The 13,427-nt window shown below is 49.1% G+C and overlaps 1 protein-coding gene across 3 annotated transcripts in view; it reads left to right on the top strand.

Moving 5' to 3' along the window:
* The window catches only part of palld (palladin, cytoskeletal associated protein), a 499,404-nt gene that overhangs the window by 98,666 nt on the left and 387,311 nt on the right, over positions 1–13,427 (top strand). The gene's annotated exons all lie outside the window — the stretch shown is intronic.

The following is a 13,427-nucleotide window of genomic DNA, read 5'->3' as shown; positions in this document are numbered from 1 at the left end:
ACTTATAAGGAGACACGTATTGAGACAGTGGCGTAGTTGAGTTAGGAGGTATTTGCTTGTAATGTTTCGCTCTGCAAATAAATGTAGCACTGAGTAAAGATTGGCTCCACTATCATCCTTCACTGGTTTTCTGAATTATAACATTGATGGGGTTTTAGTGGGAAGCATTGCCTAATGTTCCTCAGGCGTCTCAGCCTCAGCAATTGTTTACAGTCAATTCACAATCTGCCTTAGAATGGGGTCAGAAGAATCTTCTTTATATTGTTCGTTATGGAATGTGGATGAATTTGATGTCCATCCCTGAGAGCAGATAAGAGTCAACCACATTGCTGTGGGTCTGGAGTCACATGTAGGCCAGACCAGGTAAGAATGGAAGATTTCCTATCCAAAAGGACATTAGTGAACCAGACGGGTTTGACACCATCAATGGCAAATGGTATTGGTCAGTGAGATGAGCTTTCAATTCCAGATTTTTAATTAACTGAATGGAAACTCCATAGGGTGGGATGGGAACCCATGTCATAGAATTGTCATAGAATTTATAGTGCAGAAGTAGGCCACTCGACCCATCAAGTCTGCATCGGCCCCTAGAATGAGCACGCTACCCAACCCCACCCCCACCCTTCCCATAACCCAGTAACCCCACCCAACCTTTTTGAACACCAAGGGCAATTTATCATGGCCAATCCACCTAACCTGCACATCTTTGGACTGTGGGATGAAACCGGAGCACCCAGACGAAAACCCACACAGACACGGGGAGAACATGCAGACTCCGCACAGAGAGTGACCCAAGCCGGGAATTGAACCTGGGACCCTGGAGCTGTGAAGCAGCTGTGCTAACCACTGTGCTACCGTGTTGTCCCTCAGACAATTAGCCTGGGCCTCTGGATTGCGAGGTCTGTGTCACCATCTTCCCCCAAGACTCCTTCCCTTCAAATCCTGTTTGAGGAGAATTCAATCTCCCCGTGTCATAACAAATCCGACTACAGATTTTAATGTTGCTGTCTGGATCTATAAGGATGCTAATTTCTTTCAGCTGCAGCTATGTAGCCAAGGGGGGAATCGCGAATGGCAGGAGAACCACACATCAGATGTGCTCCTCCCAAGTGCAAGTATCTTAGGACACCAGATATTTCCAACACCCATGTTGCATCGGTTTGCTGGTCAGTTCTGGCTCAGTGGGGGAGCTATGTGGCGCAGTGGGTTAGCCCTACTGCCTCACGGCGCAGAGGTCCCAGGTTCAATCCCGGCTCCGGGTCACTGTCCGTGTGGAGTTTGCACATTCTCCCCGTGTTTGTGTGGGTTTTGCCCCCACAACCCAAAAAGGGGCAGCACGGTAGCATTGCGGATAGCACAAATGCTTCACAGCTCCAGGGTCCCAGGTTTGAATCCCGGCTTGGGTCACTGTCTGTGCGGAGTCTGCACATCCTCCCCGTGTGTGCGTGGGTTTCCTCCGGTTGCTCCGGTTTCCTCCCACAGTCCAAAGATGTGCAGGTTAAGTGGATTGGCCTTGATAAATTGCCCTTAGGGTCCAAATTGCTCTTAGTGTTAGGTGGGGTTACTGGGTTATGAGGATAGGGTGGAGGTATGGGCTTGGGTAGGATGTTCTTTCCAAGAGCCGGTGCAGACACGATGGGCCGAATGGCCTCCTTCTGCACTGTAAAGTCTATTTAAAAAAAAGATGTGCAGGACAGGTGGATTGAACACTCTAAATTGTCCATTAATTGGAAAAAATGAATTGTGTACACTAAATTTTTTTTTTTTTAAAGAAACAAAAAGCTCTACCTCACTGGGTAGTAACTCTTGCACACTTGCCTCTGAGTCAGGAGGTTGTGGGGTTGAAACCCAGCCTATAGTCTTGAGTATAGGCCTGGTTTAGCACAGTAGGATAAACAGCTGGCTTGCAATGCAGAACAAGGCCAGCAACACGGGTTCAATTCCCGTACCGGCCTCCCTGAACAGGTGCCGGAATGTGGCGACTAGGGGCTTTTCACAGTAACTTCATTGAAGTCTACTTGTGACAATAAGCGATTGTTATTACTGTTATTTTTATGAAATATAGGCGGGCACTGCAGTGCGGCACTGAGGCAGTGCGGTAACTGTTGGAGGTGCGTCTTTCAGGTGAGATGTTAAACCGAGGTCTTCCCTCACAAGTAGATACAGGGACCTCTACCTACATGAAGAGCCATGATGTGGACATACCTCGATTTACCTGAGGAAGGAGCAGTGCTCCGAAAACTAGTGATTTGAAACAAACCTGTTGGACTTTAACCTGGTGTTGTAAGACTTCTTACTGTTCATGAAGAGCAGGGACTTTTTCCCTGGCGTTTTGGCCATTATTTATCATGAGAATGAAAATCGCTTATTATCATGAGTAGGCTTCAATGAAGTTACTGTGAAAAGCCCCTAGTCGCCACATTCCGGCGCCTGTTCGAGGAGGCTGGTACGGGAATTGAACCGTGCTGCTGGCCTGCCTTGGTCTGCTTTAAAAGCCAGCGATTTAGCCCAGTGTGCTAAACCAGCCCCAGTTCATGCCAGCAAACCAGTTCATGCAAACAACACCACTAGAACTGATTGGCTGCTCATTGTCATATTTCTGTTTGCAAGAACTTGCTCTGAGCAAATTGGCTACGGTGTTTCCCACAATACAATCACAGCAACACCAAAGTACTTTGGGGGTGCTTTGAGGCTGTGAAAGGCTCTATATAAATGCAAGTTTTTCCTTTGAACGTGGGTTTTGCGCAGTATAACTACCCACGAACCTGAAGAGCATCAAAACCGGCCCACTTAAGATTAATTTTTAACTTTTTTTTCAATGTTGGCACAGATTCCGCTGCCCCTCTGGGAGTTAAAGGTATGTGCACTGAATTGCTTAAAGGAACACGTAATGAGGCGCAGACAGCATAAATTAACATGTCAGAGTAAACAGGAAGAGAATGCAAATTAGCTAGGGTCAGCTGAAATCTGGTGCAAAGATTTGTTGGTTGTACCCCAGCCCAGGACTGGACAGTACATTCCAGCGGATGCTTCCATGCAGTATCGAGGATGTACAGCATGGCCTCTGGTTCTGTTGTTTAAGATGTTTAACTGAAGATTCATCTCCTTATGTATAAGGACATGATCAAAATGTGGCGGTGAGAGTCCCCATGGAATCACAGGTAACAATTCTCTCTTAACCAATGTCAGCTTGAGAAGTCTGATCATGGGATGGTGAATGTCTTCTTTAACAACAGTAAGGGCATTTGAAAAGTGACTGGTAGAATGTTTTGGGAGGTCCTGAAAGTGTGGTAAGGAACTGTTAAGATGCAACGTAGAATCATAGACTGATACAGCACAGAAGGAGGCCATTCAGCCCACAATGTCCCTGCCAGCTTTGAAAGAGTGGTCCAATTATTTCCGTTTCTTCCTCCCCATCGTCGTCATGCCTGCTCTGCCTGAAAGCTTATGGTCGTCTTTTGATCTCCCGCTCTGTCATGGAAGGCCTACAAGGCAGAAAAAGGCCATTTGACCCATCGAGTCTGCACCGTCCCTCCGAACGATCACCCTACTGAGGCCCTATTTCTGTAAACCCACCTGACCTGCACACCTTTGGACACTGAGGGACAATTTATCATGGCCGATCGATCTCACCTGCACATCTTTGGGCTGTGGGAGGAAACCGGAGCACCCAGAGGAAACCCACGCAGACACGGGGAAGAGTGTGCAAGCTCTACGCAGACAGTGGCCCAAGTTCGGAATCGGACCCGGGTTCCTAGTGCTGTGAGGCTGCAGTGCTAACCACTGTGCCACTGTGTACCCCTGAGCTAGTCTTTTCATTTGCCAGTTATTTGCTTCAGGCCATCCAGCATTGTTACTCAATTCCTTCCTCTTTATCTTTGTCTTTGACAACCTCCCTGGATAAGGTCTCTTGCAAATCCTCTGAAGATGTGCCGTGCCCAGACTCTGTCTGTTCCTACTTACATTCAACAAATTTCTTCTTTCATTCACTTTCCCCAGCACTTTTTCTTCCCTTTTCTGTCCAACTGATCCTCTCCATTCTCCTCCAAACCAACATTTCAAAACTATTTAGCAAGTCGTTCTCCTCTTTCTGTGAAGCCCAAGTCTCCCATCCATACAAAGCAAAAATCCATATCAAGCACTTTTTAAAGTCATTTCCTGAGTTGTTTATTCAGCTTTCTGATTCACGACCATCTCTTCTTTTCACCAAAGTAGTCTTTCCTTGTTGGTACTTCTCTGTTGTGTCTTCCATGTGCTGATAAATCACCATATAAATACTGTGGCGACAAGACTGGGAATTTTGCTGCAAGTAACTCACCCCCTGACTTCCCAAAGTTTGTCCATCATCTCCAAGGCACAAGCCAGGAGTGTGATGGAATACTTTCCACTTGCCTGGATGAGTTCAGCTCCAACAACACTCAAGAAGCTCAACACCACCCAGGACTGAGCAACCATTTGATTCACATCGCATCCACTATTCCACCATTCACTCCCTCCTCCACCGATGCACAGTAGCAGCCGTGTGTACCATCTACAAGATGCATTGCAGTAACTCAACAAGGCTCCTTAGACAGCACCTTCCAAACCCACGACCTCTACCATCTAGAAGGACGAGGTCAGCAGATACCCGGGAGCCCCACCACCTGGAAGTTCCCCTCCAAGTCACTCACCACCCTGACTTGGAAGTATATCACCGCTCCTTCAGCGTCGCAGGATTCAAAATCCTGGGACGTCCTTCCTAACAGCACAGTGGGTGTACTTTTACCACATGGACCGCAGCGGTATCAGAAGGCAGCTCACCGTCACCTACTCGAGGGTATTTAGGGATGGACACTAGATGCTGGCCTTGCTGGCGACACCGACATCCCATGACTGAATAAAGGAACGTTATGCATCCTAAATATCTGAATTCTTGCACCTGTTCTAGTTATTTTCCTTCTCTGAGTGTATGACTGTTCCTTGTTGATTTTGAGATATGCATCATTTTGATTTGGCCAAAGTTCACTTTCATTCCAATGCTCGTGCCTGCTGTTACTGGTCTATCTACTGCAAGGCAATTCTTGGAATCCATCTGCTCTGCTTGCCCCAAGCGCTTTGTCATCTAAAAATCTAACTGTTGTTGTCATTCACCCCCAATCTTAACGCGCGATCTTTCCCCACAGACCTCCACATACCATCCCAATTCCCTTTGATAAATGAATCAAATTCCACTACCCATCGCAGCAGGATATATCAGACCATAGTAACTCGCACCATAAAATTATTTCTCCTCAAGGCGCCTCTGGTTCTTTTGCCATCTGATCTGAAATCTATGTATCTCAGGCTTTCGACCCTCCAGCTACAGAAACAATCTCTCCCTGTATAGTCTAACAGATTTTGTGATTTTGCATGTATGGTAGAGACACTTCAAATCTCCTAACCATTATTCATTTCCAATCCTTCAGGTCTGTGTTGTGTTTGGTTCTTTCAATATCTTGCAAAGGATTGCAGCAAACACCTTGACTTGTCCAAACCAGGATCTTTATTGAATCTCACGTGGTAAGATAACGATCTGTTACAGAGCAAGTTATGATGGAGTTTCTTTGTACTCCTCTGGAACTACCCCTAGTCCGATTGTTCACCTGTATGTCTTACTACCATTTCCTGCAACCATCTGGTGATGGTCGGATGTGCCCCCACTTATATTGGAGTCACTGGTCACTTGACCACTGTCTTGAGACCGCTCGGTGCATATGCACTGCCACCTTCTGGTTGGAGGTCACACACCATCCATCTATGATCTTGCTTACAGGCAAATCACCACACTCTGCAATCAGACTGCAGTGCATTGAAAAGCACAATGCTCATTTTGTCCATTTGAGACGACCAAATGCGAATGCGATCGAACAGTGGCTGGAATTTTCCGGCCATTCTCTCTGGTGGGTTCTTCTGAACCCGCAGGGGGAGAACTCCAACCACGGGCTTCCCAGCGGTGCAGGGTGCGTAGAACGGGAAACATCCATTGACAGCAACGGGATCAGATCCTGCCGGTGGCCAATGATGGGTCACCTCCGCCATCATGAAACACGACATTGGGGGGGGGGGGAGGGGGGGGGGCGCGTGTGGAACATCCCGCCCACAGAGAGACCCACCTGGCTCACTACTGTCCTTTAGGGAGGGAAATCTGCCATTCTTACCCGGTCTGGCCTGCATGTGCCTCAAGACTCACAACAATGTGGTTGACTCCCCCCCCCACCCCCCCCCCCCCCCCCCCCCCCCCCCCCCCCCCACAGCCCCCCTGCAAAGGCAGCAAGGGCTGAATGGCCTCCGCTGGTGCTCTAACTGCTGTAAGATGTTTACATCTGTGGGAGTAAAGGGTTCCAGTAATCATTCATCTGAAGATTGTTTCTGTAATTCTGCTGTGGGTCAAGAGTCAAACTCTTGAGGAGAGGTTTCATAGGCCAAGCTTGTGCTTCCTTGAGTATGAAGATTACGAGATGATATGGTCGGGTTGTTTAAGATGATTACAATTTTTAATAGGGTAGATAAAGATAAACTACTTCCTCTGAGAGAGTCCAGGACAAGGGAGCATTATCAAAGCCAGGCCAGTCAGGGGTGACGTCAGGCAGCACCTCTTCACACACGAGCGAGTGGAAATCTGGAACGCTGTCCCCAAGAAAGCACTGAAGGCTGACGGTCAATCATTGCAAAACTGAGAGTGATAGATTTTCATTGAGCCAAAGATATTTACCATGACGGAACCACAGTGGGCAGATAGACTTAAAAATCAGAAAGGCCATGGCTAAATTGAACGGTGGAAAAGGGGCTCAATGGCCTCTTCCTGCCATTGCATCCACGTTGAGCTATTTCACAACAGTTACTGCATTTCAATACCCTTGAAGCGTTTTCAGATATCCCAGATAACGTAAGGAAGTTTCTCGATTCATGTACAGGGCTGGATTCTCCGTCGGCGCAATTCTCCATTTCACTGGCAGCGCGCTCGTGTCCGCGGATGCGGAATCCGATTGGCTGGCTGCCTGGACGGATGATCCCTTTGCCGGCTGGGGGCGCGCCACACCAGAAAACGGGTGGGGCGGGACGGAGAAACCCGCACGCAGTCTTTTTTCTTCTTTATTTCGAATGAGACAAACCGCCTCCTTCATTCAAACCCACCGACTAACATAAGCTGCCTGAAATTTCCCAGCAAGCCACACAGTTCAGGGGCACTGAGGGATGGGCAATAAATGATGGCCCACATCTCACTTTTTCTTAAAATGTGAAGATGGCAGACAGGGAGACAGACTGGTCCATCCAGCCTTGCTGCGATCATAGAATCCTTGTAGTGCAGCCCACTGAGTCTGCACTGACCCTCTGAAAGAGCACCCTTACCTCGGCCCACACCCCCGCAACCCCACCTAACCTGCACATCTTTGTCGAAGTCAATATTTTTCCCGCTTCTGGACTGTGATAGAAAGATTCAACAACGCTCGTTAAGAAAACAAAACAAAGCATAATTTACGAATTACAGCTGCATGCAGAAATGGTTGAAACTTGAAGTCAGAGAGCAGTCAGTAAAAACTGCTGTTTCCTTCTCAAGTCCGCGCTTTCACAGAGAATTCGCTCAATATTTATACATTATCAGAATCAGGATTACGGACTACAGCTTGGTCAGGAATTCGATCAGAGATAAAAACATAAACAATATCATAAAACAGGCGTCACCTTGCTGACCTTTCAGGACTCTGGGTCTCATACCATTATCTTGTCTTTTTGATCGCATGTTTAAGAATCGGAGGAGACTTGTTCTGGCCCTATCTGGTCTATATTTAGACTGCTTTGGGTTATGACGAGTTAGTCTTATCAGAATTTACAGAGCCCAGGCATTTCGAAACAACTTGAACTTCTCTGATCTTATTCATGCTTTAGGTCATGCAAAGTCAGTTTTTCTTTCATTGTACCCAGTAGTTGACCAGTATTCCCATCATGCCATTATTTACTTCGTACAGCATCACACTTTGGACACTAAGGGACAATTTAGCGTGGCCAATCCACCTGACGTGCAAATCTTTGGACTGTGGGAGGAAACCAGAGCACCCGGATGAAACCCACGCAGACACGGGGAGAACTTGCAAACTCCACACAGACAGTGACCCAAGACGGGAATGGAACCCGGGTCCCCGGCGCTGTGAAGCAACAATGCTAACCACTGTACCCCTGGCTTTGTGCAGGAAATGTAGAGCAGGCTGGATGGCTCAGTGTAGTTTTGCAGAATGAAAGGTGATGTTATTGAAACATAAGGAACACTGAGGGGGCTTGCCAGGGTGGATGCTGAGAGGATATTTCCCCTCAGGGGTTCTCCAGGATTAACTTAGGAAGACTAGAACCAGGGGGCACAGTGTCAAAATAAGAGGTCTCCCTTTTATGACGGAAGCGAGGACAATTTTCTTCTCTCAGGCGTCATCCGTACTTGCAATTCTCATACCCCAGGGAGCAGTAGCGGCAGGGTCACCGACTATTCTCGGCTGGGAGAGACAGATTGTTGATCTGCAAGGGCAGGCAGGAAAGCAGAGTTAAGGCCAACAGTCAGACCGGCCGCGACCTTCTTGACTGGCGGAGAGGGCTTGATGGGCTGAATGGTCTACTCCTGCCTTCCTGCTCCCCGATCGTAGGTTAAAAAAAATGTGTGGTAAGATAAGAGGGAGGTAAACACCTCCGGCGGAGGGATCCCAGCTGGTCGGCTAAGGAGAGAGGCACAGTCTTGAACAGCGAATTTGTGAGTTTGGCCTGGAAGCAGAGTGATGGACGTACTTCAATCTGTCTAATTCCCTGACCGTATTGGCAATCCAGCCCTGTCTCCTGAGGCTATGAATTGTTTTCCAAGAGGATATGAATTGTTTTCCAAGAGGATATTTACTCACTCGAGGTTAAGTTCATTAACTTAAGCAAAGTGTGCTGTTCCACACAAATTATGTGCACAGCTGTGTTATATTTCCTGACCTTAATCGTTCAATTACTTCCACATATATATAAAAAAATGATCCTCATTACATTGGACTTCTGGTGGGCACAATAAATGCCCAGAGTAAACAGGGAGTACTTATTTAATCGTTCCCCATCCAGGATTAATTTAAGGAAAAGGCTTCCATCTGGTCATACTCGAAATTCTACGCATTTAACTTTAGTTGATGCAGTTGTGCTTCTAACTGAGTTAATGTGGGGAAGGAGTTGGGTTACCACTGAACTCTCTCGACCTGAGCTGTGCGAGTTGCCAGAGGGTTGATACTCGGGCTCCATTCTGGGTAGGCCCAGCCAGGGCCTGGGGCCGTTCCATGCTGGGTAGGCCCAGCCAGGGCCTGGGGCCGCTCCATTCTGGGTAGGCCCAGCCAGGGCCTGGGGCCGCTCCATTCTGGGTAGGCCCAGCCAGAGCCTGGGGCCGCTCCATTCTGGGTAGGCCCAGCTGGGGCCGCTCCATTCTGAGTAGGCCCAGCCAGGGCCTGGGGCCGCTCCATTCTGGGTAGGCCCAGCCAGGGCCTGGGGCCGCTCCATTCTGGGTAGGCCTAGCCAGGGCCTGGGGCCGCTCCATTCTGGGTAGGCCCAGCCAGGGCCTGGGGCCGCTCCATTCTGGGTAAGCCCAGCCAGGGCCTGGGGCCGCTCCATTCTGGGTAGGCCCAGCCAGGGCCTGGGGCCGCTCCATTCTGGGTGGGCCCAGCCAGGGCCTGGGGCCGCTCCATTCTGGGTAGGCCCAGCCAGGGCCTGGGGCCGCTCCATTCTGGGTGGGCCCAGCCAGGGCCTGGGGCCGCTCCATTCTGGGTAGGCCCAGCCAGGGCCTGGGGCCGCTCCATTCTGGGTAGGCCCAGCCAGGACCTGGGGCCGTTCCATGCTGGGTAGGCCCAGCCAGGGCCTGGGGCCGCTCCATTCTGGGTAGGCCCAGCCAGGGCCTGGGGCCGCTCCATTCTGGGTAGGCCCAGCCAGGACCTGGGGCCGTTGCATGCTGGGTAGGCCCAGCCAGGGCCTAGGGCCCAGGCAGGATGTGGGGGTGAGGGGGGTGGGAGGGGGGTGGGGGTCTACAGGGTAGCTGGCACTCAGGTAAGTGACACAGAGGGGCCGTGAGGACTCCACAGTAAGGGAAAGAAGAGAAGAAATAATTGCATTTCCACAGCGCCTTTCGCAGCCCGTCAGATGTGGGAAAACGCTTTGCGTCCAAATTAGCAGGTTTGAAGTGGAGACACTGGCCTCGGTTTTCCGGCCCTGCCACGGCCCGTTTCCCCACACCGGATTCGGTGAACCATCCACAGATCAATTGATTCTTCTGCAGGTCCGGAAGATCCCGCCAGAGGGCGGGGCTGGAAGATTCCAGCCGCTGTTGCAATTTGGGAAACACTGCAGCCAATCTGCGCACAGCAAGATCCCACAAGCAGCAACGCAATAATGGCCACATAACCAGTCTTCACCACGTTACCTGGGGAGGCGGTGGCATAGTGGTATTGTCACTGGTACTGGTAAACCGGAGACCTAGAATCATTCTCTGGGGACCCGGTTGCATCTTGGACACACTCATCTCCATCAAGCGTGGTCACTTCAGCACTTTGCTTTACCGCAAGCCCACGGATACCCTCACAATGCTCCACTTCTCCAGCTTCCACCCTAAACACGTTAAAGAAGCCATTCCCTATGGACAAGCTCTCCGTATACACAGGATCTGCTCAGACGAGGAGGGGCGTAACCGACATCTACAGATGCTGAAAGATGCCCTCATACGAACGGGATATGGCGCTCAATTCATCGATCGACAGTTCCAATGCGCCACAGCAAAAAACCCGCTCAACATCCTCAGAAGACAAACCCGGGACACAACCGACAGAGTACCCTTCGTCGTCCAGTACTTGCCCAGAGCGGAAACGCTACGACATCTTCTTCGCAGCCATCAACACATCATCGATGAAGACGAACATCTTGCCAAGGCCATCCCCACACCCCCACTACTTGCCTTCAAACAACTGCGCAACCTCAAACAAACCATTGTTTGCAGCAAACTACCCGCCTTCAGAACAGTGGCCAAGACACCACACAACCCTACCATGGCAATCTGTGCAAGAAGTGGGTACCACCATTACATGTGAGAAGACCACCCACCAAGTACGCGGCACATACTCGTGCGACTCGGCCAAGGTTGTCTACCTCATACGCTGCAGGAAAGGGTGTCCCGAAGCGTGGTACATTGGCGAGACCATGCAGATGCTGCGACAGCGGAAATCGCGGGACTCGCGATGGTGGGGGGGTGAATGTAATGCCCGGTGGCATTCCCACTACACTGCCATCCCTGGCTTTCAGGAGTCTGTTATTTATAAGCAGAGAATCTTAACACTCAGTTAGGTTACATTGTACTTTTCTGAATAGAGGCCAAAGCATTGTCGAAATCATGTTGCACTTCGCTGAGTTTGAGTATTTATTTGAAATTTATCCTTTCACAACATTGTTGTCAAGGCCAGCATTGCCCACTCCTAATTGCTCATCAGAAGATGGTGGTCAGTTTCCTTCTTGAACCACTGCAGTCCATGTCATGCAAGCCGGGAATTGAACATGAGACCCTGGCGCTGTGAAGCACCAGTGCTAACCACTGTGCTAACACCAGTCTCTACACTCTTATCTATAACTGTACTCCACCCTCTCTCACTGCTCCTCTCCCGTCTTCTCCCAGAAGTCTGCAAGTCAGTGCTTTATATAATTCTAGCTCCATCTGGTGGTTAATTATGTTATGACTTTAACCCTTTGTATTCTGAACATTTCACAAAATGTCACATTTGTGGCAATACAGTAGTTTCCGTGGTCACTCTTACCGAGACTAGCTTTTTATTCCAGGCATGTCCGATTCAATGAATTTAAAATGCCCAGCTGCCTCGGTAGGATTTGAACTCGTGTCTTGATCCAGATCATCAGTCTGGACCTCTGGGTTACTAGCCCTGTTGGATAACCGCTCGCCGACAGTGACCTCGTTGCTTTAGATTTCTGTCTGAATACTTCATGGAGACAGATTACACATTTCTGAGCGGTGACCGTCCAGCGAATTATTTTTTCTTTAATTGCTGAGAAATTGCTTCAGCGAAATGATGCCAGAAACGCAGTCACATTTTGGACTGCTCCTCAAAACCTAACCAGATTAATCTCTGCTGCAGATTTTTATTGTAGTCTGTGGGCCAAATTCCGATAGCTGAAATGTGGAAGGGTCTAAAATTAGATTTCCAAATCATAGCTAAATAGTGAAGTCAGGTCCCAGAACAGTCAGACTGTTCAGGCAGAAAAGAATGAGCATTTCAGTCCGACAGCTGGGTGACGTCAGACGCCACATAACCTGACGTTGGAAATGAGAACTTTATTGTTCTGTTTTTGCCCTATATTTTCTTCTAGTTTGGGATAAGAGAAGATGAGTTGGATGCATTGAAAGTCACACTAGGTCACATTTATTGCCCATTCCTGAAGGCATTTAAGAGTCAACCACATTGCTGTGGGTCTGGAGTCACATGTAGGCCAGACCGGGTAAGGACGGCAGATTTCCTTTCTAAAGGACATTAGTGAGCTAGATGGGTTTTTACGACAATCGTCTCATTGGTCACAATTAGACTTTTAGTTCCAGATTTTTTTTAATAGAATTCCTATTTCACCATTCCCCCTGGCAGCATTGAAACCCGGGTCGCCAGAGCACTACCCTGGGTCTCTGGATTGCTAGTCCAGTGACAGGACCACTACTCCACTGCCTCCCCTGTCCAAACCCGGCGGCACAGTAGCACAGTGGTTAGCACTGTTGCTTCACACCACCAGGGTCCCAGGTTCGATTCCCGGTTCGGGTCACTGTCCGTGCGGAGTCTGCACGTTCTCCCCGTGTCTGCGTGGGTTTCCTCCGGGTGCTCCGCTTTCCTCCCACAAGCCCCGAAAGGCGTGCTTGTTAGGTGAAAAGGACATTCTGAATTCTTCCTCAGGTGTACCCGAACAGGCGCCGCAGTGTGGGGACTAGGGGATTTTCACAGTAACTTCATTGCGGTGTTAATGTAAGCCTACTTGTGACACTAATAAAGATTATTATTATTATAACAGTCATGGCCAGCTGATAAGATGAATTGGGATTTGGGATTGTTGTCACATGTACCGAGGTACAGTGAAAAGTATTGTTCTGCATACGGTACAGACCGATCATTCCAAAAATGAAAAACATAGGACATACGATAGATATACAATGTAAATACATATACACAGGCATCGGGTGAAGCATGCAGGAGTGTAGCACTACTAAGGAGAGAAGATGTTTTGAGAGATCAGTTCAGTCCACAAGAGTCATTCATGAGTCTGGTAACAGCGGGGAAGAAGCTGGTTTTGATTTGTGCGTGTTCTCAGACTTTTGTATCTCCTGCCCGATGGAAGAGGTTGGAAGAGAGAATAACCCAGGTAGGCGGGGT

Source organism: Scyliorhinus canicula, chromosome 8, assembly GCF_902713615.1.
Source record: "Scyliorhinus canicula chromosome 8, sScyCan1.1, whole genome shotgun sequence".
In the NCBI taxonomy this organism is placed as follows: Eukaryota; Metazoa; Chordata; class Chondrichthyes; order Carcharhiniformes; family Scyliorhinidae; genus Scyliorhinus; species Scyliorhinus canicula.
This window is presented reverse-complemented; position numbering and strand designations above follow the sequence as displayed.